The sequence below is a fragment of the Anas platyrhynchos genome, chromosome 20, assembly GCF_047663525.1.
Source record: "Anas platyrhynchos isolate ZD024472 breed Pekin duck chromosome 20, IASCAAS_PekinDuck_T2T, whole genome shotgun sequence".
NCBI lineage: Eukaryota > Metazoa > Chordata > Aves > Anseriformes > Anatidae > Anas > Anas platyrhynchos.
The window spans coordinates 2005740-2020766 of record NC_092606.1 but is presented as its reverse complement, the minus strand read 5'-3'; the positions used below and the strand labels follow the sequence as shown (position 1 = coordinate 2020766).

The window sequence follows — 15027 nt, the reverse complement described above, 5'->3', positions numbered from 1 at the left end:
GAGACGGAGCCCTGGGCTGCTTTGGCTTCCAATTCAGCTCCTGCTCCCACATTCGGTGCTGGGTGCTGCTGCGGGCACGGGGATGCTGTAGGGACACCAGTGAAGCTCCGGGCATTGGTGGGGCCTATTTTGGAGAAGGGGAGCTTTGGGATGGAGCTGGACAGCAGTCCCCTGCCATGTGGATTTTGCTCCTTAAGCTGGGCTCGTCGTTCACTGCCCATCTCAGGCTGCTTCAATCCCCTGGCATCTGTTCCTGTAAACTTTGTGTGTGTTGAGGAGGCACCAGGGGGACCTTGCAGTCATGGGACGTTATGGGTTTTCTTACAGGTGATACAGTAACACGGTAAAACATTTTGCAAGAGAGGAAAACTCCCAGTTTTCAGCTTAGTCAATAGTAAAAAAAATTATTTCCTGCAGTGTTAAAGATCTAATTGCTCCAATCAAAAGGCAGCTTAATTAAGGCTCGTTTGAAGCAGTCAGCATGTGCCCTAGCTCTTGTGCAGAGGTTGCACATGGGAGGCACACCGTTCCCTCTGCAGCACGAGGGGAGGCACATTGTGCCACCTGGGGCAGGGGAGAAGGACAAGGTATTTCTTTAACCTGCAGCTCTCGGAGTTTCCCCATCACAGCTTGGATTTTCCCTCTGAGTGGTTCGTGCTCCTAAGCCAGACGGCCCAGCTCTCCCGGAGCCTTCAGCTCCTGTGCGATGTAGATCCTGTGTCCATGCCACACCGATCCCATTTCTTCTGGGAAAATGCACCGTTTTCCAACTTACAAGGTCTGTGATGTGTTGGTAGGACAGCGTTTTTATGCCTGACTTTGTGCGCGCCACTGGAAAGCTGACCCTTTTCCCCTCTGTAAAGCCACAGTCCCGTGCCGCTGGTGGGTTGGAAGCAACATCTTGGATTAGTTCGAGCAGAGGGATGCCCTGAGGTGTGAGGATGGACCCTTCTGTACCCACGCCTGCTGTTTTGGCCCCTGTTTGTCCCCTTGGTGTAGGTGAAGCTCGTGCCAGGCTGAGACAGGGCTCCCCAGCAGCCTGCAGACCTCCGAGCGTTGCTTTATTCCAAATGCACCGAGTGATTTTATACCAACAGCTTCCCACAGAACACCAACCTGGTCCATGCCTCATTAGTTCCAATTTACTCTATCCGAGTAGATATTAAATGCTTTGACCCCCAAACATGCTGCCGGAGCACTTCTCAAAGGCGCTGCAGGCGTGCCCATGGGCCCTGCAGGCGGTAGTGACCCGGTGCTGAGCTGCTGCTCGTGGCACAGCCCGGGCTGTGGGATGCCAACACTGCCGACACCAGCTGGGAACCAATGCCCTAAAATTCATATGGGGGCGAGGATTAGTGCCCCCCAGCCTCCAGCACGGAGCATAGATAAGGCAGCATCACCCGCTGCCCCCGCGCTGCCTTGTGCCTCCTCCCCGCAGCCCAGCCCCAGCTCAAATGTTTTCCTTGCGAGGCGTTCCCCGCATTAAGCTCAGCCAGCCCCAAACGCCTCACCTTTCCCCCCAGCCTGATAAATGCTCCTCCTGCAGTTAATGTAACCTCCCCGAACGTCCTTCATTTGTCAAAGATCGCAGCCTTTTACGGCGGGTCATTATTTCACCAGGAATTTGAACAGAAATATTTCCCGTCCACACCAAGCGATCTATTTCGCTTCCCCACCCACCACATTAGCCTCTGAATACTCTCATTATACCATTACTAATTAGAAATTCTCTCAAATTGGCGGCTGCATTAAAAAAAAAGACAGTGTGCTGAGCATATGGCATAATATCCTATTAATGAACACTCTAAATTCAAACTCAGGTCAGCTGCTCATTTCTTGCTCATGACACCCAGGCAAAGGGGGGGGAGAAAGCAAGCATTTTTTTTTCTTTTTTCTCCTAAAATGCATATTACTGAATGCTGGGGATACGGCGATACCTCAGGCCAATATTTTATTTTGACTATGTTTTTGGGGTGGGGTTGTAAATATACATACATATACGTGAGTATATAGGTGTGTGACATCCACGTGCATTTGCAAACCAGCAGTGGAAGGCAGCAACTCGCTGCCCACGCTCACCTGCACGTTGCAGCGTTGCCTCCTGCAGAGCAGAGCATGGGGCATGCAGCTGGGGGGAAGCAGCACCCATCCCATCCCGCTGCCTGCAGAACGGCACTGGGGACCCCACGGTGTCCCACCAACATTGGTGTGCAGCTAAGGAAAGCTGTGGGTAGCAGGAAGAGCAGCATGCGTGCCTTTTATTTCATTTTATTTTATTTTGGTTCAATGGGCTCTCCCTCATGCGTTGCTGCTGGCTGCGTGGGTCCCCACAGCAGTGGGAAACCCCTGGCCTGCACCAGGGGCAGCTTCCCCGGGTCTCTGGAGATGCACAAAGGTTGTCATCGTCCCGGGGACTGTCACTTTCTGGCACAGGGAAATTTGCACCACGGGGAAATAGCAAGTTCTTGCACCTTCCTTTTCTCTGGGCAGATGAGCTGTCAGGGCGTTAGGTCTCATCAGTCTTGTTGTCACCGAGGTTTATAAAACTACCAAATGATATTATGTCAGCTGATTCTTTAATGGGATAATCATTAGCCAAGACCTGAGTAAGGTTTTTTTGCCATCGCTAATTTCACCTCAAGGTGAATGCAAGGCAGAACTCCCCAGCGCGGTGTTTGCTTCAGTGTCCGGACTCGCTCCCCTCTGTGCCATGGTGCCAGCTCCTGCTTATCATTTTGGGATGTGTCGTGTCCCCTCTGTGCCTGGAAGCTCTTGTCACAGTGGGATAAGCCACAGCAGGAAGGCCGTGACCGCTGTCCCTTGCAGAGGCACCTCAGTGTGTGTGGCTCATGCCCCCAGAGCCCATCCTGCTGTCCCCACACCCCCATAAGGGATGCGTGAAGTGATGGTGGTGTTTGGCAGCTTGACCTTCTAGTAAAAATTGAAAAAAGTTTGGGCTTTCTGACAAAGTCTAACTCTTCCATTGAAAACAAATATTTTGTCCCATCAGAAATCCAATTTTCTGTCAAAACAGTTTTCATTAAATATTTCCACGCAGCCCCGGGTTAGTATTGATTTAAACTGTTACAAGGGAGAGAAGAATGAGGCTTTGTCTCTACAAAGATCACGTTTACTCACCAATTAAAATTACAGTAGAAGTGAGTAATTGCTGCTGCCTCAAAGGGGGACTGTTTAGAGAAAGGCACGGTAATTACCCTCGTTAGTTGGCACAGGCTGGTTGTGGTCCCGCATGATCAGGACCTGGATGGGGATGAGCCCTGGGGGGGCTCCGTGATTTCGGTGGCTTTGCTCTGCAGGATGTTGCTTGTACCAAGAGCCACACGGGTGCTGGATGCTCCTCAGTCCCAGCCCTGCGGCCAGGGCCGTTTCTCAGCACTGTTTTGTGGGTTTTTTTTTGCTGCCCATCCTGTTAGGGTTTTTCCCAGGCAGTGCCCACACAGGCTGTACAAGCCGTCCCGGCTGTGGCCACCACCAGTGCCATCCATGAGGACACCAAAGCTGGGCACCAGGGTAGAGTGTCCATGGTAAGCACTGAGCTTTTACACACTTGTAATTGCCTGAGTAGCCTGCTGAGCTCCAGGGGGCTTTCTGTACCCCATAACATGCACAGCTTGCAGCATTTTGGGGCAGAAACTGTGTTTTCAGTGCCTATCACTGGGCGAGAGCTGCCTGAGGCTGGCCCTTGCAGCCTGGCCCTAGGACCACAGATGGCCATCTGTCCTGCAGGAGGGGGACACCCAGCAGCCCAGTGAGGAACACGGGCATCCCTGCACCAGGGCAGTGCTGTGGCCATGCAGGGCCAGGGGTGAAGGGGCTGCAGGAGGAGGTGACATAATGGGGCTGTGCCCCCCCAGCCCTGCCGCTGTACAGTCCGGGAAGAATTGAGGTTTTATTTCTTCGGTGCTGGGGTCATTCCTGATTTAATTATGTAAAAATTAATGTTGAACGTCTTTTGTGGTATGTATAGGCCATCCGTGGAAATTGAATTGGGTGAAATGCTGGTTAAGCTAATCACGCGCAAGTCATTATGATGGCTAAGCACAGGGATGTTGTAATCTGTTGGGGCTTCTCAAAGACCTGATTGAAGACCAAGTTTAAGACCCACAGGTTTAATCAGAGGGGATCAGTGATGTGGAGGTGATTTTTCCTGTTGCCAAGGAGCTCAGAGCCGCTTCCTCCTGGTGCGAGGAACACTCATGGGTCCCAGGTCACTCACAAGCACCTGCAGCAGGCCAGGGGGCTCCACAGAGCCCGGCTGGGGGCTTTTGGGGTCTGATTGTATCCCTGCAGCCGTCCACCTTCTTTAATCTGGACGTCAGATTTACAACCATTTTTATACTTTTTAAAGGAATAAAAACTCCGAATCAATATCTAGAAGTGCCTGAACAGCTTGCAGAGCGTTTTCCCATCTGTTCTCTAAGACTAAAAATGACCACCCCGGTAGGTGCCTGAAGGGTGCTGGGCTGGGGCTGCTTCCCAGGCTTTGTCAGGAGGCGGCTGATGTCCATATCAAATCAAGATGCTCGGTGTAATGTTCGCAAAAATGTAATTTGATTTGCCTTTGTCAACAAAATCTGCAGAAACATCCCCTGCCTGAATAAATATCCCTGCAGGGTAGCACATGCTTTGTAAATAATTTTCATTGTAACCCCTTCTTCCTAGCAGGGTGGAGAGTTGAGAACATTCATCAAGTCTCACATTAAGAAAATAATTTTCTTGTACCTAATTTGCGCAATAAATAAGGTCCACAATTTCTTGCTTCTGCGGCAAGGGAATGGAAAGAGCCGAGGCCAGGTTTTTCTGACATGGGGTTTCTTCCTGATGGCCATTCATTTCTCAGGGAGCTTTATTCGCCTCAGGAGGGCTGAGGGGTCCCTAGGGGTGCACCCCAAATACCTGGGTGCTCCCCCCTGCCCAGGCTGCTGTCAGACACCAGGGCGATGCCCAGGCTGGGCCTAGCACTGGACCCAGCTACAAGGGCTCGGGGCCAGGCAGCCTGCTCCAGAATTACCTCAGAAATTGCCTTAGCAGTTGGATTTTTCCTTGTGATCTCACTACAGATTGGCCCAGAAGGAGCTGTAGTGAGAGCACAGCCATGTCCCTCACTGGGCCTTGCCATGAGCCCACCACAGGCCGCACTCCTCACCCTGCCGGCCTCAGGGCCCCCTGGAGCAGGCTGTGGTAGCTGCAATGACTGCTCCACACCTTCAGGAGTCACCTTCAGCCTGCTCCTGCCCCACGGCTCGGCCTCCCCGGGGAGCTGAGAGGGTCTGTGAGGGACCTGTGAGACAGGGCCCAGTGGCTGGAAGGAGGCCATGGAGGGGCCCTGGCATCTATTGACTGCACCTCAGGTCAGCAGACTTCCAAATTCCTACCCGCCGACCCCTTGTCTTGTTGGTCTGTCAGGCTGGAAGAACACCGAGCTATGAGGACAGCTTTGTTTTTTTCTGAGCAGCAATGTAAATCTGTTATTTATTTATATTTTATGGATGGCATGTTCCTATCCCCAGGCATTTTGCATTGGAATTCAACTCATTGCAAGCCTATTACATGTTCACTAACTATAAACCATCTGATTTATATTCATTAACCAGTGGTAGACAGCAGCAGTGGCATAACTTTAGTGCTGGACATGCCTCAGTCGACGGGTGAACTAAATTTCAGTTAATTAAGGTGCCGTAATTGTTGTCCAGTACAAGTGTCTTCAGGGCATTTGCTTTGTAAATAATTTTTCACCCCAACCTTTCCCGCATACTTGGTTGTGCTCTGCAACTTTGTTTGAGCCGTAAATTATTAGGAACTGGGCTCTCCCGTGCTCCTGGTGAAAGCAGGCTCCTTTTTGGCTTCTTGCCACGGACAGAGGTGGTGTTAATGATTAGCAAAGTGCCCCTGGGCTTCAGAGAAGGCAGAGGTAGGAATGTCACCCCAGAACAAAATGGGGATGCCCCGTTTCTGGCCAGGTGGACACGATGCTGAGCACTGAGACCTCACAGCCTCATTCAGCCCTCAGCATCCAGGTCTGAAAGCTTGGGTCTGCTGCTGAGATGTGGGGTCGGGAAATCCAGGAGGCTGCCCCACAATGGCAATGCAGGGCAAGGAGGGATGGGGAAACCCCTGTCCTACGTGTCCAGGAGCTGGACACCGTCCATCCTCGTGTCCTCTGGCCATGGCTTTGGCCCCAAAAAGGGCTGATGTGGTGGTGTGTGCAGGGCCAGGGCGCTGGGGGCTGTCTGATGGGCCCAACGCGAGCACTCGGTAATGAGGAGACGGCTCGTCACCAGTGCGAGCAAAATAAAAATCCCTGCTGCTCCTGAATCTGTGCACACCAACCGCAGGGCAGTAATTAGGAAGGAAGCTGGATGTAGAATTGAAACTGTAATTATGAAGAACTGCTAGATGCTACTGTAACGCGGCGTTTAGCGTCCCCCCTCTGCCTTCGCCTTGTGTTTTTTGTTGTTGTTGTTGTTGTTTGTTGTTTTTTTTTTTTTGTCTTATACCCCCTTTGGATTAGTTGCTGCTTTGTTTTGCTCTCCCAAAAGGTCGGGGCTGGAGGGGTACCCTGTGGACAGGGCCATTTCTGCACCTCCATTTTAAGCCAGGGAATGGGGATGGCCCCAAGGTTTATGTGGCAGCATTAAGCACTGAATGGGACATTTGTCTTCCACTTTTGGGATAAACCGACTCCTTCAGCAGATTATGTGCTGGTTGTGTGGGCTCCCTGGTTCCTTTGGGTTGAAGGCATCTCCTGATGCTGTGGTTCTCAGGGATGGACACTTTCAAAATGACATTTCTTGTCGGACTGGGACTTAGGTGCAATGTCAGCATGTATCCTCTGTGCTCATCTGCCGTGTTTTAGCAGCATAGCCAAACAAGGAGCTGAATTTTAATATGAGCTTCACTAACGGAGCAAAAGCCAAGACTCCCCTGTGTTTTTTCGGTGTTTAGCAGTGCCTGCAGTGGTCTTCCTGTGGTCCTGCATCAGTACCGGCCGCTCTGCACGGCACCTCTGGAGCGTACGGAGAGGGCGCTGAGCTCCTGTTTGTCTGCTCAGGCTCGGTGTTGATCTGACAGCTCCTTTCCGGACCTGCCCAGCAGCAGACGTGCCAGTCTGTCTCTGATAGTTCATGTTCAGTTATTAATATAAGATTCAACTCCGCATTCGCTGGAGTAAACCTTGCATGATGCCTCTGACAGTAATTCAGTTGTAGCCTCAATCTGATGCTGGATCTCCAGGCCATGGCTATCCTGCTAGCCTTTTCCAATTTTTCACTACACCAGTCATGAATAAATCACCAAAACACATCAGATTGCTGAAAATGGAAATACCAGAGATAGGCACCAGTTCAGTAGTCAAAGAGCATCACCTTCCAGCAGCAAGCAGGCACGCTCTCTGCTCCCTTGTCTGCTCGGCGCGTCCTGTCCCATCACCCAGAGGCCCCCAAACGTCTGCGGGCTGCCGGTGTGCATCCTGTGCAGCTCTGCTTTGAAATGCAGATCCCACCGCGTGCCTTGTGGCCGGGGAGAGGCGGTTTCTGTTCACTGGACATGTTGCCAGACGAGCCATCAGTAGTACCCAGCTGCTCTGGGAGCAGGGTTTGCCCTCTCATGCATGCCAGAGACAAGCACTGTTCATTTTCAGTGCCTGATAGCAGAAAGAGCAAAGAAATATTAGTTTTTTGGGTCTTTTCCTCTGCCCTCGGTGAAATGTGCCTTGCAGAAGCCTGCAGGCTTCATGAGCACTGGATGCCCCCTCAGCACCAGCATGTAGCTAGCTACCTGGTGCTCCGCCACTCCTGCTTTAATTAACCTCCAGCATTCCTCTGTGCACCAACAGAACCGAGTCTGAAGGGCTGAATGGCACCTTTTGAAGCTTAACGCAAGGGGTGAAATCTTGGTTATGTCCCAATTAATGGGAATCTTGCCTGGGTAGGGCTGGCTCTTCTTGCCCTACTCTACCTATGACCAGGCATAGCCTCGATAGTGCCTCTCCCGTGTGGCTGGGCTCTGCTAGCATTGTTCTGTGGGAACTACGGACAAAAGGAATGGCAAAATAGTATTATGTAAATCACTTGAGGTCAGAAAACCAGCTACAACTTTAAAAAAAAATCACCACTCATAAAATAAATCAATTTCTTTAAAATTAGCCTCTCTAATTTTGACATCAATTCTATTTCTTTAAGGTTTGTCTGTTTTGCAATTTTGTTTTTTATCCATGTTGCTATATTAAACCCCCTGCTAATAAAATGTCAAATTAAAAAAAAAATTAGTGTCCCTAGTATTGCAGAAAACCAATAAAATAAAGCCTTACAAGAGAAGCAAAAGAAAATTTCCATCATTCTCTCCTTAACCGAAATCAAAATTAGAGTGTTATTAGAAATTTCATTAGGATGGAGCAGATTGGTAATGAAATTACATTCCAGCTTTCTACAAACCCAATGTATTAAGTAGGTTTGATCAATGATGTTCACACAATTAATTTTGTCTGATTGCTGAGGATTACTTTATCGACAGCCACATTTCACACTTGTGGGTGTTTTTTTTTTTGTTTCCGCAGTAAATTCCCGGCGATGTCAGATCGCGTGATGGTGGAGCCGGTTCGAAGCCCCCGCTCTCAAAGCGACTTCCAGCAGACCATGACGGGGATCAAGGTAAGGATGTCACCGCTGCTAATTGCGTTTGGTACGGTGCTGCTCGTGGACAAACCAGCGCTGGGACACCAGAGCTTGCTCAGGATCCCCCAGCAGTGCCAAGCAGGCACGTAGCAAGTGGAGGGAGACCACGTCCATGCGTCCTGTGGCCACTCGGTGCTCTGCTGTGCTCTGTCTGGGTGCTGGTGGTGCTCAGCATCATCCTGTGTCTGAGCTGGTCCATCTGAGCTCTGCCCGTGTGGGCAGCACCAGATGTGAGACCCTGCAGGACCTCGGTTTGTTGGGTACCAGGGCAGGCTGGGAGGCTGCTCGCCCACGAGGACAGCCACCTCGTTGCGGTGGGATTTATTAGTTGTCTCGGCAGTGGTGTCACCACAGCTGGCAGCACATCTGGAGCAGCGCTGCGGCAGGAAGGAGAAGGGGAGGGCAGCGGCTCAGTAAATCACGGGCTGCTTTAGGTGAGCTCTGCTGCCAGATCCTTAGGGTCCGCGTGTGCGCAGGTCGTTCCCAGCAGCAGCAGTAAGCTGGGGTCCTCTGAGGCTTTGCTGCACACCCCTGGATTGTCCTTGTCCTCGGCTGTCACCGTCACACCTGTAGTGAGAGCTCATGGACCCCTCTCTGTTACTGTTTGGTGCATCAAGAGGTAATCGGGTGGCTTTTACGTGAGAAAATGAAGTCGGTGGTGTTGTGGAGGCAGAGGAAGGTCCGTCAGGTGCTGTCAGTCTCTATCTGCTGTTGTTGAGATTTTCAAAGCTGTTTAAGGAATTTTAACAGCAAACCCCTTTTAGGTCCAGGGGAACAGGATCTCCTCCAGAAACCTTGAGCATCCCCTCTCAGTGTCTATCGAGCTCTTGCTCCAAGCTGTGTCCTCGTGGGTCTCCTGCGAAGGTCACAAAATGTTGTGGCTGTGGCATTGCCTCGCTGTTCCCTGGCTGCTGAGCAGAAGGGCATGTAGCCTCGTTCTCTCTCTACACCACAGGACGACACAACATCTGTTTAAAAGAACAAATAATAAATGGGTAGAGGTGGTGTCAACTGCTCTGCATCTATTTTCAGGTGCAGTCCGGGTCCACGGTGTTCTCAGTGTCCACATTGCCAGGGAGCCCAGCAGGGACACCCAACTCCTGTGATTTTTGTGCGATTTGAAATGCGAAGGTATAAGAGAGAGGTTCAGTCTCTGGGGTAAAAAGCTCCCATTATAACATTCAGATTCATTTTAGAAGCCATTTTTTAAACCTTAAGAAAAATACCTAGAATTAAGCGCTTAAAGCTACAAAAACTGAATAATAATATTATGAGGGCTTGAAATTAGCTTTTATTTCTCCTCTTCTCCATGCATCGATCCTACTGATGGATTAGCTGGGAATTGGCAGCAAGTGAACTGTGCAGTCCCTTTTTTCTTTCTGAGAATCGTGCATTTGTTAGCGTTTCAGTTGCAGGAGGAAACCACTTCCATGGGTCAGGTCCCTGCATCTCAGAAGCGACCTGGTATTTCAGCTCCTCCAGCCACATCATACCTACAGGGCTCCTTGCAAAGTTTCAGTAGTTCAAGACCTGGAAAGGAAACCCCCTTCTCTTCTCCTAGGCATCATCTTTACCCTCCTGACACTGTTTTCTCTGCACGCAGAGCAAAGATGCGAGATGGATCTAATTTTTAGAGGCGAGATGTCTCATTTGTCAGAAGCTGAGTGAATTAGAATAAGAGCATGCTTTTTTTTTTCCCCCTTAAAACAGGCCAAAGTTTTTATCAAGATGCCATTTATCAGCAGTGCTACCAGCCGCTAGCAGTAGGCATGCTGCCAATCATTTTATGGAAATAGGCAAGGACTTTAATGTTTGGATGCCCATCTGAATCGACTCTTGTTCATGTCAGCAGATCTGATGTGAAAGCAAAGGTGCCCCTATACAGTCTAGTTACCATCAAACCTGTAAGTGTCAGCATTTTAAAGGCAAGGAACACAATGCTGATGGTGGGCAATGTCACTGGTGTAACCTATTTCAAAGACATCAGCTCCTGCAGCCTTTTCCTGCTCCTTGTCTCTCAAGGATTAGTTATGCCCAAAGTCCACCTGCTCCGTTAGTCTCTGCAAATAATTATCGGCCACCTGCAAATCACCATCCTCACAGGTTCATCATCTCCCCACTCCAGCTGGTTGCCAAAGCAGCAAGCAGCTCTCTGACTTGGCCTGGGGTCTCGCGTGGTCCTTTAAGCAGTGTCTTGATACTCAGGGCTTGGCAGTTGCTTGCAGCAGCTCTTGTTCTTATTCTACAGCCAAGGTCTGTCTGGAGGATGATGCAAACTTGTAGGGGTAGAAATGTGCCCACTGCTGAGAACAAGCCCTGAGGGCTCGAGGTGGCCAAAGGGGCTGGGTATGGGCGGGCTCTACTCAAACCCCCAGGAATCACCTGTGCCCAAAGCACAGAACGAGGACGGTTCCGTGCTCAGGGTCTGCATGGCAAACCAGTTGAATTTCCCATGTCCCCATCCTGCCTTCCCTCTCTCTCAAACTGGTACAAAACCGTTCTATTCGTAGCTGTTAGGAACGTGGCACGCTCACTGCTAAACTTTTTTTTTTTAATTATTTTTAAAGACCCGTTGAGAATCTACTGAGTGTGTTCCTGTACATGCATGTGTGTGTTTGTTAAGACTAGTTACACCTTGGCATGCATTGGAAATACCTGCTTGTGTTGTGTCTGAGCTGGTTGTGCTTTAAGTGACACAGTCCGGGGGTGCTCAGCGCCGGGGATGAGCCCCCCCATCAGTGCTGAGCTGGGCCCTGGATCTGTCAGCGCGCTGCTGCTGTGAGCTGGGTGAGGCGCTCCGGTACAGCCCAGCCATGAGGTTGGTCATCACCAGATTTTGGATTTGTGTGTCGATGTGTCGGGGAAGGCCTTGACCTGCTGCAGGCTGCATGCGCTGAAGCTCCAGGGTCGCGCTACTCTGTGCCTGTGGGTGCTGTCACCCACCTGGGCTCTGCAGGAGCTTTTCCAGAGCAAACCCAAACTTTTTTTTCTTTTTTTTTTTTTTTTTTTGAGAGGGGCAGGGTGCCAGGGCACGCCACCAGAAAGCAAATGTGGACTTGTAGCATCCCAGTGGGAACAGGAAGATGCTGGCCACGCTGGGAGATGTGATGTGCTGGAGCCGGGCAGCAGCCTCTGGGCCAATACCTCCCGGCCCTGCACCTCCTGCCTCTTGCATTCTCCGTTTTCCTGGTCTCCTCAAGCTGTGGGTGCTTTGGAGCAGGGTTTTCCGCACCACGCTGCCGCAGCGAGTCCCACATCTGCAGCACTTCCATCTCTTCCTTCTGACGCTTTCCACGAGCGCAGAAGGCTGAGCCGGCACCGCTGCCGCCCCTCCGCAGGCATCCCCTTCCCCTCCCTGCCCCCTATTTGCATTGCATTTCCATCAGCCTGGAAGGTCGGCGGGGTTTGGAGGTGACCCTGGGGGACGCCGGTGCCGGTGGGCAGCACGGGCAGCCCCGCGCGGGCGCTGCCGGCACCGCCGCCACCGCGGCAGCTGTTGACACGAGGAGTGATTAACATGGGTAGGACAACGAGAGGGAAATAAATAACATCCTAATCTCTGGCACCATCATCCCTTTGATGAGAACAAAAAATATGAAGACTGAAAGATCAAAATAACTGTATTAGAGCATGAAAAGGGAAATGCTCTTTTAACCACCGCTGTTCAGATAGATCTCCTTAGATCTGACATGCTGTAATATATTTGTAACACAGATATATATTAGGGGGTAAAGCTGGTGATTAATTTGCTTTACCTTTTCAGAGCATATACATAAAAACCTACATTAGCAGAATTAGCATTTTACCTGTCTTTGAAGATTTTTGCTTTGAAATGTATCAAGTCCTGTCGATTTTATGTCTCTCAGAAGAAGAAGGGTTGTGGTTTTTTTCATATTGTTTTTTTTTTTTTTTTTTTTTTTAGAGGTTTCCCCCAGCCCACCTCCTCCCTGGTTGGTGTGCGTGGCGCAGGCAGAGATGCTCTGGGTTTTGTCTCTAATTATTGCCTCACCACCCTCTGGGGCATTGCTGTAGCTGCTGCCCACATTCACCCCTCTTGACTCATAATTGCTGTTGAAGCTTCTGAGACTAGAGATCAAAGTATTCATGTCATTCATGTTCCTGTCAAAGGTCTTATCGTCAAAGCGCCAACTATATTTCGAGAGACGTCTCCTTTTCTCAAGAGCAACAGACAAACTTGCCTCTGCCTTTTTTCCCTCCCCGTTGCAGCGGTGCTGCGAGGCAGGGACAGTGCACGGAGGGCCTGGGTGCTGCTGGCCATCACCAAACCCTGCACCCCGGGGGATTTAACTGCTGAATGTCCCAAGCAAAACCGCTGCTTCAAATTTCTCTCTTTTCTGACCTGTGCTGCAAGGTAGGGCTGGAGCTTGCTGCCTGCTGCCTGCATTTCATTTGGGCTCCCAGGAGCACGAGTGCAGCTTGCTGAGGGTCAGCACCCTGGCAGGACACCAGCAGGGTGCTGCTGTGGTCAGAGGCGAGGGTATCCCACAGCTTGGCTGGTAGTTGTGTTGCTCTTGCAGCACAAAGAGAGGTGAAAGGAAAAAGCTTCCTGATTTAGTGGGGTTAAATGCTGGTTTTAAGCTTTGGAAGCAAATTATCCTTAATTTCGGTGAAACGATTCTCGCCTGCACCCCACCGGACACCCACACAGCTCGGACACCAGCAGTGCCCGGCCATGGCAGCACCAATCTACCCAGCCAGCCATGTGCGAGGCAATCCCTGCGTGGACACACGCCTCTGGAAAAGGAGGAAAGTGCTTCCAGGTATGTTACTCAGTCAAAAGGAGTTCCAGCAGCTTGCTGCTTTCCCCCTTCCCCTTCATCCTCAGTTCCCAAACGGGTGCCCTCAGATGCTCCCCGGCCGGCTCTGTCCTGCTCTGACTTCTCCCTGAGCCCAGCAGGAAGGGGCTGGCCCGGCTGCTTCATCCTGCCTGGTTTTATGGTGTGGATAAGTGCAAACTTCCAGCGCAGCCTGCAGAGAAGCAGCTGTAATGGAGCAGTGCTCCGAGGCGCTGCGGGGTTCCTGTGCTCTCCGACTCACTGTTTTTGTCTCGTGTTTTTATGCTCACCAGAAATAAGTTATTTCTGGCTAAAGACTTTCACTGCTGACTTCTGCGCTCAGGCCCCGGGGGCATTTTTGGGAAGAGGCACTGCAGCGTGGTGCGTTTGATTTCTGGCAAGGCCCTCTCCTCTAGAAAACCAGCAAAGCCTTTAGCTGGAAATACTGGGAGTGTCTTGGAAAGATGGGATGGGGCCTGCGGGTTCATTCCCTGCACCCCAGCCCTGTCACTGTGCCAGCGGGCTCAGCGCTGCCTCTGCCCCCGCGCTCAGCGGGGCCAGATCCTGCCCACCAAGAAGGGGCCGCACGCAGCGGGGCAGCCCCGCCGCCGCAGCAACTTGGGATGAGTTTCTGCGAGTCCTCGGGATCCGGAGCAGGAGAAGAACTTTATAAAATTCTCCACGACCAGTCGAGCGGAACCTATTTTCTCTCACAATGCAATTAACGGCACCAACATTTACAAAATATGATTACAAGCACTTTGGTTAAGTAGAGGAAAGTATATTAGATAGCAGCGAGGGGTTGATCTTAATGTGCATTTTTTCGAGAGACTTGCATTTTCTTTGTGCAAATAAAGAGGCCCTAAATTCTCCATAGGCACTAAAATCAATGCAGTGGAACCATGATAACAAACACAGGCTCCACTTTTTGCTACATCCCCCAATTAATTAAGCCTTTCACGGGCATGTAATTAGGAACATTAGCAAGTCATAAAATTGCCGTGAGTCTCTAAATTATGTGCTGGCCCTCAGCAATTTGTTTTTAATTCCTTTTGAAGACAATGGCACTGCGGGGTCCCATAGATCTTCATAGCAGCCTACTGTTTACTTCTTTATGGCTCTATGAAGATCTAACTGTTTTCTACTGCTCCCAGATGCACCCACGCTATTTTCTGGCGCGGTTTCATTACCTGGGTCGGATTTAAAGGGGAACGGTGCCCGCCTGCCCCGCGCAGCTCCTGGCCACCCGGGCTCCCCCAGCCAGCAGCCGCCGCTCGTGCGCCTGCATGGGGACGCCCGCGAGGCCAGGGAGATGGATAAATAAATGAAGCAGGCTCATTTCAGGGGAAGGTTTATTTCCCTGTTATTGTGATTTACTCCTCCTTGATGAGAGTGTCTCTTTCACAGCGGAGGCGCGGAAAAACATTTGTGCGATCTCGGGGTCAAGAACAGGAGAAAGAAGTAAATAGTGGAAGCAAATTGTTTTTTCTTCCAAAATATCCTGGGTCATTTACAGCTGACGGGTCGCCGCAATAATA

The 15027-nt window shown here is 50.8% G+C and overlaps 1 long non-coding RNA gene across 1 annotated transcript in view; it reads left to right on the top strand.

The window, feature by feature from the left end:
- The window catches only part of LOC119713301 (uncharacterized), a 104783-nt gene extending 91285 nt beyond the window's left edge, over positions 1–13498 (top strand). The window contains exons 2-3 of the long non-coding RNA XR_005260411.2: positions 8576–8669; positions 12616–13498. This is a non-coding gene — a long non-coding RNA (uncharacterized lncRNA). The remainder of the gene's footprint in view (positions 1–8575; positions 8670–12615) is intronic.
- Positions 13499–15027: the final 1529 nt, after the last annotated feature.